Below are 14,795 nucleotides of genomic sequence, written 5' to 3'. Positions count from 1 at the left end.
TTTGGGGGCGAATATGTATATTATTTGATGCCAGAAGAAAAATCGAATATATTTGCAAAGGAATAAGTGAAAGTACAAGAAAGAAGAACAACAATATTTATATAAATCTTATAACACTTAATTTGTATAATTTTTTTATAAAGTGATTTATTCATTTAAATCAAGATATAAATATATTTTTTTTAAAATATTTGATTTATTCATATATATATATATATATATAATCACACTTAGCGGTCATCTTTAATTTATATTTTTATTTTTAACTGATTATATATGCGGTAAAATTAAATGATAAATTTTTAAAAATATTTTCAGTTTTGAAAGAAAAAACGGGAATACAATATTATGGGCCAAAATTAAACTAAAAAGATGAAAAATGAAATTACGAGGATAATGATAATGATGAAATTAATAAAAACGTGCATATTACCAAAATAATTATACACTACTCAAATTAAATCACGTCATAACGTATTATTTATTATTAGATTCCCTTCAAAAGCAAGGTAATTAATAATATTGATTTTCTATTGTTCCTTTATTTTTAAAGTACGTCTATAATAATAATAATAATAAAAATTGAGTCATATATTTTTATTTAGTTCTTCTATTCTAATATATATATAACACGACTAAAATATACATTTTGAGACAATCTATCTAATTATTGTATTTTAGCATTTCGTATCCATTACTCATTTAATTCTGTATTAAATAATTTATATAACATTTGATGCTCTTAACAAATTTGTTCATAATTTTCCGGCTACATAGCATTATGGTTGTCAATGAAAAAATTATTTTGTTGTTGTATGGACATGAAAATTACAAATATACCATTCAAGTATTCAATGTGTTAAGAAGTTATGAGAAACTTCCTATGTTAATCGCCATAACAATTACGCAAGAGTAACTCATGAATGAAAATGTGCCACTTATTAAAGAGCGTAGAGATTCGAGTCCTCTTCAAGGCATAATATTGAGAAATACTAATTTAAAATAATTTTTTCATATAGACAAATGTATAATATATGTTCGAGAATAATATCCAACATAATTATTTTCTTTTATATTATCTGCGCATCGCGCGAGTACGTATACTAGTTTTGTATAACACATAAAGTGTAGACCCATGCTTGTGTTGTGTGGGCTAATGCCATCTAGTAATATATCTATGTGGACGCACAAACTTTCTTGAACTCATGTTTAAGCCTCTATATATGACTATGTTACTTATAAGAAAAAATGTCATAAATAGTCCATTAACTATAAGAGTAATACTATACAATATACATATACTCTATAGTTGTAAAATTAAGATTTAATATTTTCAATATACATTTATGTAAGAAAATTCAGGCACAAAAGTATATACTACTCACGAAATGAATTTATAAAAAGTAACAACATAGACATTAAAGGAATACATACATCACCAAATAACGATTTTTCTAGCATAATTCAGCGTATGAAACCAAGTCTTTGATGCAACAGAAGACGCTTCAAAATCAAAGGATGAATCAAGAACATCATTATCTTTTGAATTCATAGTAACGCAAAAATATACAAAAAAATACACGTTTTATGTCTACAAAATAGACAACACAAAAAAATAATCAAACATACATTTTTGTGATCATATCTTTGCCAATGAATTGGAAGAAAGATGATTCAATCAAAGGGTCAACAAGCAAGTAATGTAATGTAATACTCAACCTTAATGGTGACCCGCCTTTCACACATTTCACAAAAACAGAGCCTAACTTACTAATTCTAGATCCACCAACAAATGGTGACATTTATGCTGGACCAGGACGCCTATTTCTGAATAATCACGGCCCAACTGGCGTCTTTGCATAATCAAAGATCTCCCACTACTTTAGTGTCTTCAAGTATAAAACACTTAGCAACAACAGAGTCAGACTCAGTAAAAATAGTAGCTCGAGAATCAATTTCAGCATCTGTGTTGCCGTGATCAGACACAGATTCTGTCATGATCAATGCAGTTCGAAATCCACCAGCTCATTTTTCAGAACAATATATCTATCTACCGCAACATCACCTTTCAAAATCCTATCATGATCAGACACAGGGTCTATCATAATCTCTACAGTTGGAGATGCACTATCACAACAACAATATCTCCTTTCAAAGTCCCATCAACTTCACACTTACCTATGACATGTCCTATCAAAGAAATATCAACTTAATGATTAATATCTTTAACACCAGGCCAGCAGGAACATTCAAATATGCATTAGATTTACTTGCCAGTACGTCAACAACAACTTGTGTAATAGTTGCTAATTGAGTGTCACTAATGGCACCAAACTGTAATGTCATTTTTAGAAATTTATACAAAATTACTATTATATCTCTACCGATAGTTGTCCCGAGTCATTTATGATTAGTCGGTGAAGTTGGTTTGATAATTTGAACTATTTGATAATTATAGTTACTTAATTGGCTGGTATTTATTAAATAATCTCTTTTAATTTAATTGGTGATTAATGGATCAAATTATAATTTGTTTTTACCCATATATTAAAATAGGTTATTAGGGTTTGTCACTTTTAGAAGCTGATTTATTCAGAAAATAAAATAAAGTGGAGTAGAAAACTAACCTGCGTGCGTGTGGCATGAACACGGACCAAAGATGGAGGAACTGCTTCACGCAAGGAAGATTCAACCAAAATTTTCAATTTCTCATATGCTTATGCTTTCATTAATTGCTCTGCATATATATTTATATAACAATATTATATTAGATTTGAATTGGAAAGTTAAGGTTATTTATTAAAGGCTAATAAGAATGAGATTTGACTAATTCTTGGCTACATATTTTTGAAATTGGGGTCTGATTCATGGGGTTCGTAACCAGTGGTTCTATGATTTATTAATTCTTATTTTACTATCATATTATAATTCAAGTTTTGATACATTAAGGCATATAATTAAATAAGTAGGTGTATTGCATCATATGAATATCATTATATACATGATATTTGGAGATATTGGAATTTGACCCGAGCCTTGAAATTTAGGAAATATGAGATTTGACCTATGGTTGGCATCACGATTTAGAAACTTGTTATAGAGTTAGGTGAGTTTTTAGGTCAAGGCTAAACATATAGTAATGTGGGTGTTGTTACTATCAAAATCTTATTGTGGTGATTTATTTGAATAGATTGCATTGATTTGGAAGCCCAACGGAAGGGGAAGACTCAAGTCACGGGGTGAATTGTTGATTGATTGAGGCAAGTGGATTTCTAAACCCTTGTTAAGTGTATGAAATTCTTGTATATCCTTGTAATATGTGTTTGGGGGTAATGAGATTTGGTGATGGGTTGAATTGTCTACATTGATTAATTCTAATGATGAAAAAGGGGTAATAAAAAGCAATGTGATTATCTGACTTGATTTATTATGTGTGATTGTGTTCTTTATTGAACCCGTATACTTGTGATAGTTGAGGTGATTACATATCATATTGATATTTGATTGAGAGACATATCCCTTTTATTGATATCATATCGTGCACATGCATTGACATGCGATTGACTATGAGTAAAGGTCTAACACATGAAGATTGTCCGTGTTGAGATCAAGTATGATTATAATTTGGGCACGTGGAGATTGTCTGTGCGAGTGATTAATTTGATTATAAGTTGGGCACGTGGAGATCGTCCGTGCTGGGGATTGTTTGATTTATGATAGTGCGTTGAGATCGTCCGCACAGACACGTGGAGATCGTCTGTATCGGTCTATGGACCTCGCGAGTCCCCTATGGATCATGAACTCTCAATGTATTTTCCGAGGAGTATTATGTATATACGGTTGAAAGAGTACTTGGTATTTTGAGGCATATCATTTCATGGTGTCATATTGCATTGCATCCCATGACATCCTTCATTCTTGATGATTATGTGTTTTATTTGTGGTTGAAAAGTACTTGATATTTGATTACCTCTATTTGATGAACTTGATCTTGTGTGTTGCTGATATTTGTGAGTGGCTTTTTTGTGGAAGTTGTGATTGATGAATATTGAGTTTGTTGTTGAGGATATGTAATTTGTTAAAGTGATTGTTGTTGAGTTGGGTGCTATGTAACTGTGAACTGTTAGGTTGGGTTGGTTTTATGCAGGTTGTAGTTGTGGAGGTTCGGTTGGTGTGTAAGGAGTACCCGTATTCTATCCTCTTAGCTTGTGTTTAGAAGTTTACTTGCTGAGTACCATGTGGTTTGGTACTCACCCCTTGCTACTACATTTTTTTGTAGGTTACTAGCCCGGACTTTTGTGATATTTTTCTCTTCTCCTCGTCTGAGGCTTCTTGTGGAGGTTTGTGAGGTAATTGCTTTTCATTTCAGCGGACCTTCTTTCTCCTTAATTATGATCTTGTTCTATTCTAGAAACAATGTCATGAAACTTGTATTTTCCTTCAATTTTGTTATAACACATTAGAGGATTGTACACGTGACAACCAGATTTTTGGGGTATTGTTGAGTTGATTAGTAAAATTTCTGGATTTTTTTGTAAGGGTTGAGTTTTAGGCTGACTTGTCTTGGTGGGATAAGACGAGTGCCATCACGCCTATTTTTGGATCGTGACACAAACAAACTATCAACATAATCTTGATCTTTGCAGATAAAGCATTTGTTTTTTTTCTATAACGTTCCTCTTCAATAGCATCAATAGCAGATACACGCATTGAAAGATAAAGAGAACCAACATCAGAATCTTGTTCAACACTTAGCTCACCTTTAAACTTCTTTGATGTCTCATCATCAATACATATATCAGCCTTCAATGATTGAATATCATCATGAACTTCTAATACATGTGACTTAGTGACTTGAATGGAGATTCTACAACATCGTTATTCAAATCTATAGCAACATTATCCCTAAAATTAACATATTCATCCTTTTTTTGCCCCTACATAAATGTCAACCAAAAAGTAACTAAAAATGCATACTAATGATAAAAAAATAGACAACATGTAATTTTAAAAACATAAACATTAAAACAAACAATGTAGATAAAAAAATATTTTAAAAAAGAAGAATCATACAAAACACAAAAAAAAAGTTCAAAATACAGAATATGATACAAATATAGTATATCACTAAAACTTGAAAACTATATTACATTTAACTTGTTCTTCAAGGAACTAAAAGCTTCAAGAATCTCTTTAAACTTCTCATCAACATGTGTTTTCAACCCATCAATGTCTTCCTTCAAATCAACACTAATAGGTGATTTCTCATCGCCAACATCAGGCTTTGCTAGTTATATGTAAAAAAACTGATTACTTAAATGCTCACTTTGATCAGCACCAGGTCTACTTCTAAAAACAAAATCACCCAAATCAAGTAAAAAATTCATTTTCAGTTGGTAGTTATTTACCTAGAAATTTGAAAGGAATAAACAGGTTACAAAAAAGTTCGATGAAAAAATGAGTTATAATTGATAAATAAAAAAATACAGATACCTCATTATGTGCTAAGCCAAATATGCGCAAATAAACAAAATCATGTGTCAACTATTTGTGCACTGTCTAATTTAAAATTCTAGGCACTTCAGACCGTGTATGTTCAACAAATAGATCATTCAAAACCAGGGCAACACTCATAAAATCAAATTTGCAAAGCTAAAGAAAATTCTCCGAGTCTATAATATTCAGGCTTTGTCTAAACCATTTTGAAAGACGTTTGAACAATCACATTGAATACATTAATTTCTCAAGTGTATGAATTATAGCCCCCGTTCTCGACCAAATCAAAGAATGACATTTCAAGAATTTTAGTCTTAATCGTGGAGAGTACGAATGTATTGACAAAAGCCAGAACTGCCAGCTTCACTGCATCAACATCAGACTTGAACTTTTCAGCACGAAACACATGATAAAGATCAAATCATGTCACCGTTAGACGGTCAAAGTAACTTTGAACCAACCGATTTCTGTTTGAGAGAATTTGAATTGTTGTACTACCGTTACATAATAGCTCAAAACAAGAGCAAATTCAGCAATTTCAAATTGAAGTTGTACCCTATTAACAACAAGATATAAATAGTCAGAATCAATGTGATACACTCTCCGCATCATCATAACGTTGTGTATAATACGTCCATGAAGCACAATTGGAGGCAGATGTAAAAACACCCCAAAACGTGTTTTTGTAAACATAAAAAGTTATTTTTTTGTTAACTTTGAAGTTATGTTCGCAATGACAGAAGCATCAAAACTATGGTCAATCGTTGTTTTATAATCAACATCCATTTAAATTAAAAATTGACCTCTTGCATAAAATAACAACATGCAAATTACTACACTAGGCAAATAAAAAACAAAATTAAAAATTAAAAAAAGCATAAAAAATATAACATGCATGATACTAGCATAACATCTGATACTGTAATAATATGATCAAATTGAACAAATACATGATACCCAATTAATATATGAAATAATAACATTATCATATAATAAAGTATATAAAGACATAAACAAATATCTAATACCTAAACAACATATGATACTTGAACAATATAATAAAGTAACAAAAACAACAAACACTAAAATGTTCAAATCCACAAAATATCAACTAACAGAAAAAGGATAAGCATACCATGTGCAAAATTAATCAATGACACCATAACAATATCTTCATATAATGTTATGGCATGAAGCAAAAACTGATGCATGACACCAACATAACATTTGATACCATTATGCATGCATAATGCCAACAAAACATCTGGTACTATAATAGTATGATCAAATTGAACAAACACATGATACCCACTGTAGACACGTAATTTTTTACTGAACTTAAGTTTAACACCATTTTTAGAGCTCAGATATTTTATAAAAATCTAAATTAAATATTTTGAATTTTATCTTATTTTAGTAAGTTTTATTTTAAAAGATTTGTAAATAACAAAAAATACATGTTTTAATTTAATTATAGTTTAATAAATAAGCTAGTATTTCTTAATTATAATTTATTATTAGCTACTCAATTTTTGTTAATTTAAAAAATAATTAAAAAAATTTCTTATTATATTAATTATTAAAAAATAATAATAACTTTAACTCCCCACTCTTTCAACCCCACTACCCACTCACCCACAATCCACCTACACTACACTACACTCCCCTCAACACCTACATCACTACACACCCCGCCACACGTACTACACCTAATCCATCAACAACACAACACACATACACTACTACACACTATACATATTTATACACCAAAAACACAACCATCAAAAAAAGAAAAACACTACAGAAAACGTACAGAAAAAAGAAAACGTACACACATACACTACTACACACTATACATACTTATCCTCCCACACATACAACATGCATATTCCTCTTCGTATTATATATATTTTTTCCCTTTCCACTCAAAGACAAAGGTTGAATTCGAGGTTTATTTTCGCGGTTTCAAGTTTGTGGCTCCTGATTGTTAGTCCTTTCTTCTCGTGAACTAATTTTCACAAGAGGTAACACTTATTTATATTCTATTTTTGTATGATGTTATGCCATGATTGTACAAGAATTGATTTCAATATATTAAAGTTGTTCAGATTTCGTATGTGTTTAATCTGTTAATATTCTTTAATGTTATAATATTTAAATATATGTGAACCTGTTATATCCTTAAGTTTAGAATAAAATATGTATAATATGATAATTATTCATTGTATGCTAAAAAAGGGTTATGATATTTACTTATTTTTATTGGGCGTGTGGATGCTATATTCTACTTTTATAAAATAGTTGAGGTTTGATAAGATACATTTCAAATTTTTGTGTTAATTGTTCTCCTGTACGTATGCTTATTAGTTTGTTTATGTGGATTATTATGGATCATTTTCTGGTATAATAATGATTATTAGTAGGTGGTATAATTGACATCAACTTGTATTAATTGTAGTTTGAATTATGTTGTTTTGCTGGGCACAATGGTATACTATATTGATTTAATTTGGTTTTGTTTTAATAGTGAATTTGTTCATAAAAAATAATAATCTAAATAGGGTACTAGTGTTTATTGTATATGTCCAACTCCTTAAGAATAAGGATGTTTCCTACGTAATAAATGTTCATAGTATAATTTTATTTCATGATTATATAAGACTTGATTCCAATATTATGAAATTGCTCAAAATTTATGTGTGTTTAATTTTGATATTATAATGTTGAAATATAATTGTTTAAATCTTACACATCACTAAACAATGAAGATCTTTAGGATGTTGAAACTATTTATTATAATATTTAAGGAAATATTTTTAATGTAGTATATTGACAACTATTATAAGAATAACTCATTATGTATTAGAAAATATTTATTTTTTTAATTTTTGTTAATTCATGTAACAATAATAATTAAATTTCAGCTCAATTAAGAATGTGGTTCCACATCTTTTTGAGATACTTAAGAAACTCAAGGATGCGGTTATGCACCTTGGCCAAATTCAAGGATGTGGTCACACACCTTGGCCAAATTCAAGGATGCGGTTATGCACCTTAGATGTAACATCTCGCACCTAGAAAGGACTATAAAGAGTTTAAAATATGAAAATATTTATTATTGGAAAGAATAAGGAAATTTGGAAATTGTCTAAGTTAAGAAAGTGAGTTTTGGCCATTTTCAAATGGCTATAACTCCTAGCTCAGGATGAGTTAGTAGAAGCTCTTGATATGGTTGGAAAGCCCTTGGAGAGATCTTTCCAACGCCACTGAGATTGTACAATTTCGACATCGTATGAGTGAGATATGCCTTTTGAAAGTTGGGCTGTTGGATTAAGGAAAGTCCCAATCCGGATTTAGGGAAGGGTAAAATAGTCTTTTCTCTAATTAATTTCCTAATTCGTTTTTAGGGATTTATTGGGGTAAAACAGAATTTATTCAGTTTTGGAAAATTAGAATACGCTTAGGGCTTGGAGAAAAGAGAAAAGAAGAAAGAAAGGGAGAAAAGCCAAGATTTCGCCAAAAACGTCAAGCGTTTGAAGTGGAATTCGTCGGGGGTGATCCATATTAAGGTATGTGAGATCTTTTCGTGTTGGTTTAGTTCACCCACACACCAACTTGTTTCAATTCAGCGATTTGGAGTTGTTTGAATGTTAAGAAAGAAAAGTTTTTGAAGAACATTGTTGAATTCTTGTTGGTTGAGTTGTTGATGCTTAGAGGTTGAGTTGATTCATGTTCCGGGCTGTTTTTCGAGTTAGATTGGTTGTGTATTGAGGGTACAATTGATCCTAAGTGTTTGGGGAAATAACTAGGGAAGATTTGAGGGTTTAGAGATGAAAAACAGAAAAGAAAAATCGAGAAAACCTGGGCAACGGGGATGGGGCGCCGCGCCAGCCAACGCACCCCAAAGCAGCCTCTCTAGTTTTGGCCTTGGGGCGCAGCACCAGCCAGTGCGCCCCACAGACTTCTCTGAAGTTTGGGGCTTGGCGACCCACGCCTCTCAGAGTGCCAAGGACGTCAGTTCACCCCATTCTTCCCCCATTTTTTCGTACTAGTTCCTAAGCCATGTACCTACATTTTCTAGTTGATTCCAACACTCTAAGGTACATCTAAACATCATGAAATCATCCATAAACATGAGATCATGAACCTTGAATTCATAATCCAATTCAAGGAAAGTTAAGATCAAAGTCAAAGAAGTTAAGAGTCAAGTCTAAAAGTTAAGAAGCAAGTCAAAACAAAGTTTCTTAAAGTTTTCCAGAGTCTTTATTAAACGTTTAAACTTTGTTTTAAGGCTCAAGTTACAAGTAAAGTAAAGAGTTGAGTTCATTTCTCAAAAGTTATTAGGGAACTAAGTATTCCCAAAAAAGTTTATAAATGTTTTCACATTTGAGCAAGAAAGGAACTATGATTTCCAAAAGAGCCTTTGAGCTAGTTTTCAGTAAAGGGAACATCGATTCCAAGAGAGCCTTTGGCTAAAATTTTGAGAAATTATCTCAAACTAAAGAAAGAGGTGTTTAAAACACATATGAGCTAAAGTATATTTTGGGAATAGTATTGAGCACCGAATTGGGGACGCGAGTTCATATTAACTCAACTCTTCATAAGGACCATGTAGACATCATAGATATTAATGGGTCATACTTTTTAGATGATCACATAAGTTAAGCTAGTGGATCCACTAAGTTAAGTAAGGTCCTATATCACGGCGAGGTATAGGATGATTCTTGGGCAACGTAAGGTAAAATGTTGTATCATCACTAGGGCTCATTGTGGTGGTGGTCGGTTAAAGAATCTCCCACAAAAGTTATATTACTTTTTATATAAGTAAAGTTGAGTTTGTTATTGCTTTATCTTTAACGAACTAAGTTGTTTACACTGTTTTACAAGATTTATATATATATTGCATGTGTCTTATTGCTTTATATTGAGTTCAGTTATTCATGAGTTGTATAGAGCCAAGGTAAGTGTTCCTTCTTACTCCATTCCAACTTAAGTTGTTGTTTAGCATTCCAACTCGCATACTCGTACATTCAATGTACTGATGTCAGTTGGCCTGCATCTTATTATGATGCAGACGCAGGTAACCAGGATCAACATCCAGCATGCCGTTGATCTAGTCAAGCACTCCAGAGTCAGTGGTGAGCCTCCTTGCATTTCGGAGGACTTCTTTATTCGCTTTCCTAGTTTTTCTTTATTAGAATATTGTGGGGTCTGTCCCAACATTCATCTCAGTATTATAGAGGCTTCATAGACTGTCAGATAGTAATTGAGTCTCTCATCCATGTATTTGCAGTTACTTTGTTTTGAGACAGAAGTTGCCAATTTGGCTAAGAGATTATCATTCAAACTATTACATGAGTTTATTTTGTTGAGTTAAGTCTTCTGCTGAGTTAAGTAAGTCAGACCAAGGGTTCGCTTGGGCTAGCAATGGTTTACGAGTGCCGGCCACGTCTAGGGTGTAGGCTCAGGGAGTGACATTAGCCAAATTATTTTAATAATTAAACTTTCGTTAATTCAAATCAAGAGGTGTAAATATGAATTATTAGGTGTGAGGTACTCGAGAGGAAAATGCAGTTATGTCTCTAAATGTCAAGACCAAGAATGCGGTTACACATCTAGGTTGAGACCAAGTAAAAGTTCAACAAATAAAAAATGTGAGCAAATCATGGCCTATAAAAATATTTCAAAAAGATAGTTAAAATAAGTATAAGTTAATAAAAGTGACCGTACTAGAACCATAGGACTCGAGGGATGTCTAATACCTTTCTCTCGATCAACAAAATTCCTTACCTGAATTTCTAGTTCGTAGACCATATAAAGAGTCATTTCCTTTTGATTAAGGATTAAACAAAAATGTGACTTGAAACACCATAACTCAATTCCAAGTGACGACTCTGAAAAATAAAATAATTCTTAATCAGTAACATCACTTAAATTGAAAAAAACCTACTTTCGCCGTGCGCAAAAAAAGGGTATGACATCTCTGGCGACTCCGCTGAGGAATAACTAGAATTCGAGCTTTGTCATAGACTTTACTTGATTTTATTATTTTATTTTGTTGGATATATTGTGTTTGATAGACTAATGTGCTACTTGCTGCTCATTTATTGCTTTTTATATTTATATTGTTAAATTATACTAAATTTTTTTCTCTTATGCACACCCTATAAGTCTTTGAATACACTTAACACACGTTCACAGGAATGCAGCTATTCATCCTATTTTCCCTTGAGATAAAGCTGTAGTGTTTTGAGACCCAATGAAGGATATTTAGTCACGTATCTTAGGCGGGGTTGAATCAGTAATGAAGTTGAAATAGCGCTACTATCGATAAGTTGTCCCTCCCTGGCTCAAGTTATCCACTTGAGTAAGTCAGTCTAGACACCTATCTCCTTAAGGTCATGGTTAACACTAGTAGGCTCCACTCATTTGCATAATTTGTATTTGACTTAGTGACTTGATATAAAAATTGAGTCCATCTAGGACAAGTATTCATTTCTTACTTGACCACTTAGAATTTTTTATGAGCTACATGAAAAATGTATTTGTTTAGAAAGTCTTGAATAATAATGCATTTGTCAAAGAAAAAAAGATTTAATATCTTAAAGTTTTTAACTGTCCAAACTGAACGAACTACGCACACCTGATTCTCACCTTGATGAGATACGTAGGCAACCTTCCTCGGGATCGGTGATCCTTATTTAAAAATTCAAAAAAAAAATTGTTTATCCATTCTAAAAAACAGGATTTGTCCCTAAAAAAAAACCAAAAGTGTTTTTACTCATATTCCTGAACTATGCACACCTGATTCTCATCTTGATGAGATACATAGGCAACCCTCCTCGGGTTCGGTGATCCATAATAAAAAATTTAAAAAAAGAAGTATTTCTTATTAAAAATAATGTTGTGTTCATAATCTTTCTTAACTACGATTGACCTGATTCTTGTTTTGACAAGATACGTAGATAGCCTTATTTTGAGGTTCGATCTAACCAAAGAAAAATCTAAAAAGTTCTCGTCACAAAAATTGGGGCAAAAACAAAAGGATTTTTTTTATTTAGAAAAAATTGACTTGGTTGGTACCAACATACTTAGGAGTGTGCATAAGAAAAACTAATGAAGTGTTAAACTATTTGGCAAGACAGACCAACTTTGTTGTGACCTATAGACTTCTTTTAGTACCTCTTGATATATTTATGTAATACTTAAGAACTGTTGTGCTTAAAGTTAAGGCTAAAACGAATTCGAACTCATGTTTCATATGCATTGTGTGGTGAGCTTTAGATATAAAATTCAATGGCATGACTTTGTTGATCTAAAACTTGGCCCGAATGTTGGTTGAGACGAAATTTTGAGCAACATTTAACTTGGGAAAGGATTATAGACTTTCTTTGATCTGATTGTTCCTTTCAAGCTTACCAAATGACATGTTATCTATGGAACTCTCATTTTGAGCATAACCTTTTTTTATTTGAATAATTATATCTAAGCATATATCCTTTTGAGTGCATAAATGCACTATTTCTTGGCCCTACCTCCTTGAGCGTACTATCAATTATTCACATAGCGCCAAAGACCTAAGTTGGGTATCAAAGTGAAAAGGTCAAATATGTGAAAGTTAAAAAAAAATGACAAAGAAAAATTAGAATAAAAAATGAAAAAATCTCCAACAAAAAAGAGAGAATGAGAAAAAAAAAAAAAAAATAAGGACAAACTTTCAAAAAACAAAGGTCAAATGTAAAAATGAAAAATATTGAGACCATTGTGCAAAATTTAAGGAAGAAATAGTCACTTTATCCCCAATGAATATCCCACCTTTCCCTAAGCATACATTACAAGAACAATGACAAGTCCTATTTGATCTCATTTTTTGTGTTCTCACATTAGTGGATTCTTACATGAGGGTCAAGCATGTGGTATCTCGATCTCATGCATTGAACATCTTTTTGAGTGTGAGTGACCTCGAAAACGTCCTAAGATCAGATCACTTCTATTGTGTGAAGTAGGACTTCATTTGTTGTTAGGGCACATGAAACATGAGGATATGAATAATTTTAACCCCTTAATTTAGGTAAGATGAACTGATCTTGTAAATACTTAAGTATGTTTGAGATACAATTTGAAACTATAGGGATTACTCAAAGTTGACCTCATATTTGTCTGAAAATAGCTGAATGGGGTTCATATGCATAATACTAATTGTTGGTACCAACTAAAGTCAAGACATTATCAAAAATGAAACGAGTCTTTTCCCAAAAGATGTCTTTAAAAAAATTAAGAAAAAGAAAAATAATTTTTGGTTTTTATGAACTACGTTTGACCTGATTCTTGCTATACAAGATACGTAGGCAGTCCTACAATGGGCTCGGTCTCACAAAATAAAATTTTATATCCTTGAAAGAACAAAATTGGATCATTTCTTTAAAAAAAAATAATAAAAAAATGATAAATTAAAAAGAGTTTCAAAGTTCCTCAATTTAAAAACTAGGGCCTATTTTTATTTGTTAAAAAAATCACTCTCATTACTAGGGAACAAACACTCTATTTGCATTCTGACCTTAGGGAATAAACACCATAGATGAATCATCTTTCATTTCTAGGGAATAAACACTCTAGTTGCATTTTGACCTTAGGGAGCTGATACGCTCAAATTACACCTCCTTTTAGAAGCATAAGCGATCGTTATCAAGTAAAGAACCCAACTTGTAGGTTGGGATTGATCCCACGAGGAAAATGGTTTAGACTTTACTTTTAACCAACAATTATATTCAATTAGTCAAATTATTTCCAAAAATAGGTAATAAAAAGGGGGGTTGTGCTTGTGTGAAACGAATAGCAAGACTTAATATTGTAATCAGTAATTAGATTCAACTTTGGTTGTTATCAAGATAAGAGAAATAACTAGGGTACACGTGTTTCCCATAATCTCATAACGCAGTAATCCTAGTAATAGCAATCCTTTTTCTAGTGTATTACATGCAAAGTGATAAGTTAGGTATCTCTAAATCCTTGGTCCGGCATCTAGAGAATTTCACCCCGCACCTTGGTCCAGCTACGTGTGTATAATTTACTAACCCTTACCTTTACCTCATATTAGACATCATAATCGATGTTTGGCTTAGTTATTACTTCGCACCAATCGACACTAGCCTATTAGATAGTATCACACTAAATCTATGTTGATAATTCTTTTCTTGTTAATTACCTCCTTGGTCCGGCAAGTAGTAACAAGGCAAGTTCTAACGTTGGCCACCGTTAAAAAGATTTCTAAACGAAAGAATTATCAATGCATGCAAAAT

This window comes from Solanum verrucosum, unplaced genomic scaffold (assembly GCF_900185275.1).
Source record: "Solanum verrucosum unplaced genomic scaffold, falcon-dt-bn FXZP01000195.1, whole genome shotgun sequence".
In the NCBI taxonomy this organism is placed as follows: Eukaryota; Viridiplantae; Streptophyta; class Magnoliopsida; order Solanales; family Solanaceae; genus Solanum; species Solanum verrucosum.
The sequence above is the reverse complement of the archived record's forward strand: the minus strand, read 5'-3'. Positions refer to the sequence as shown.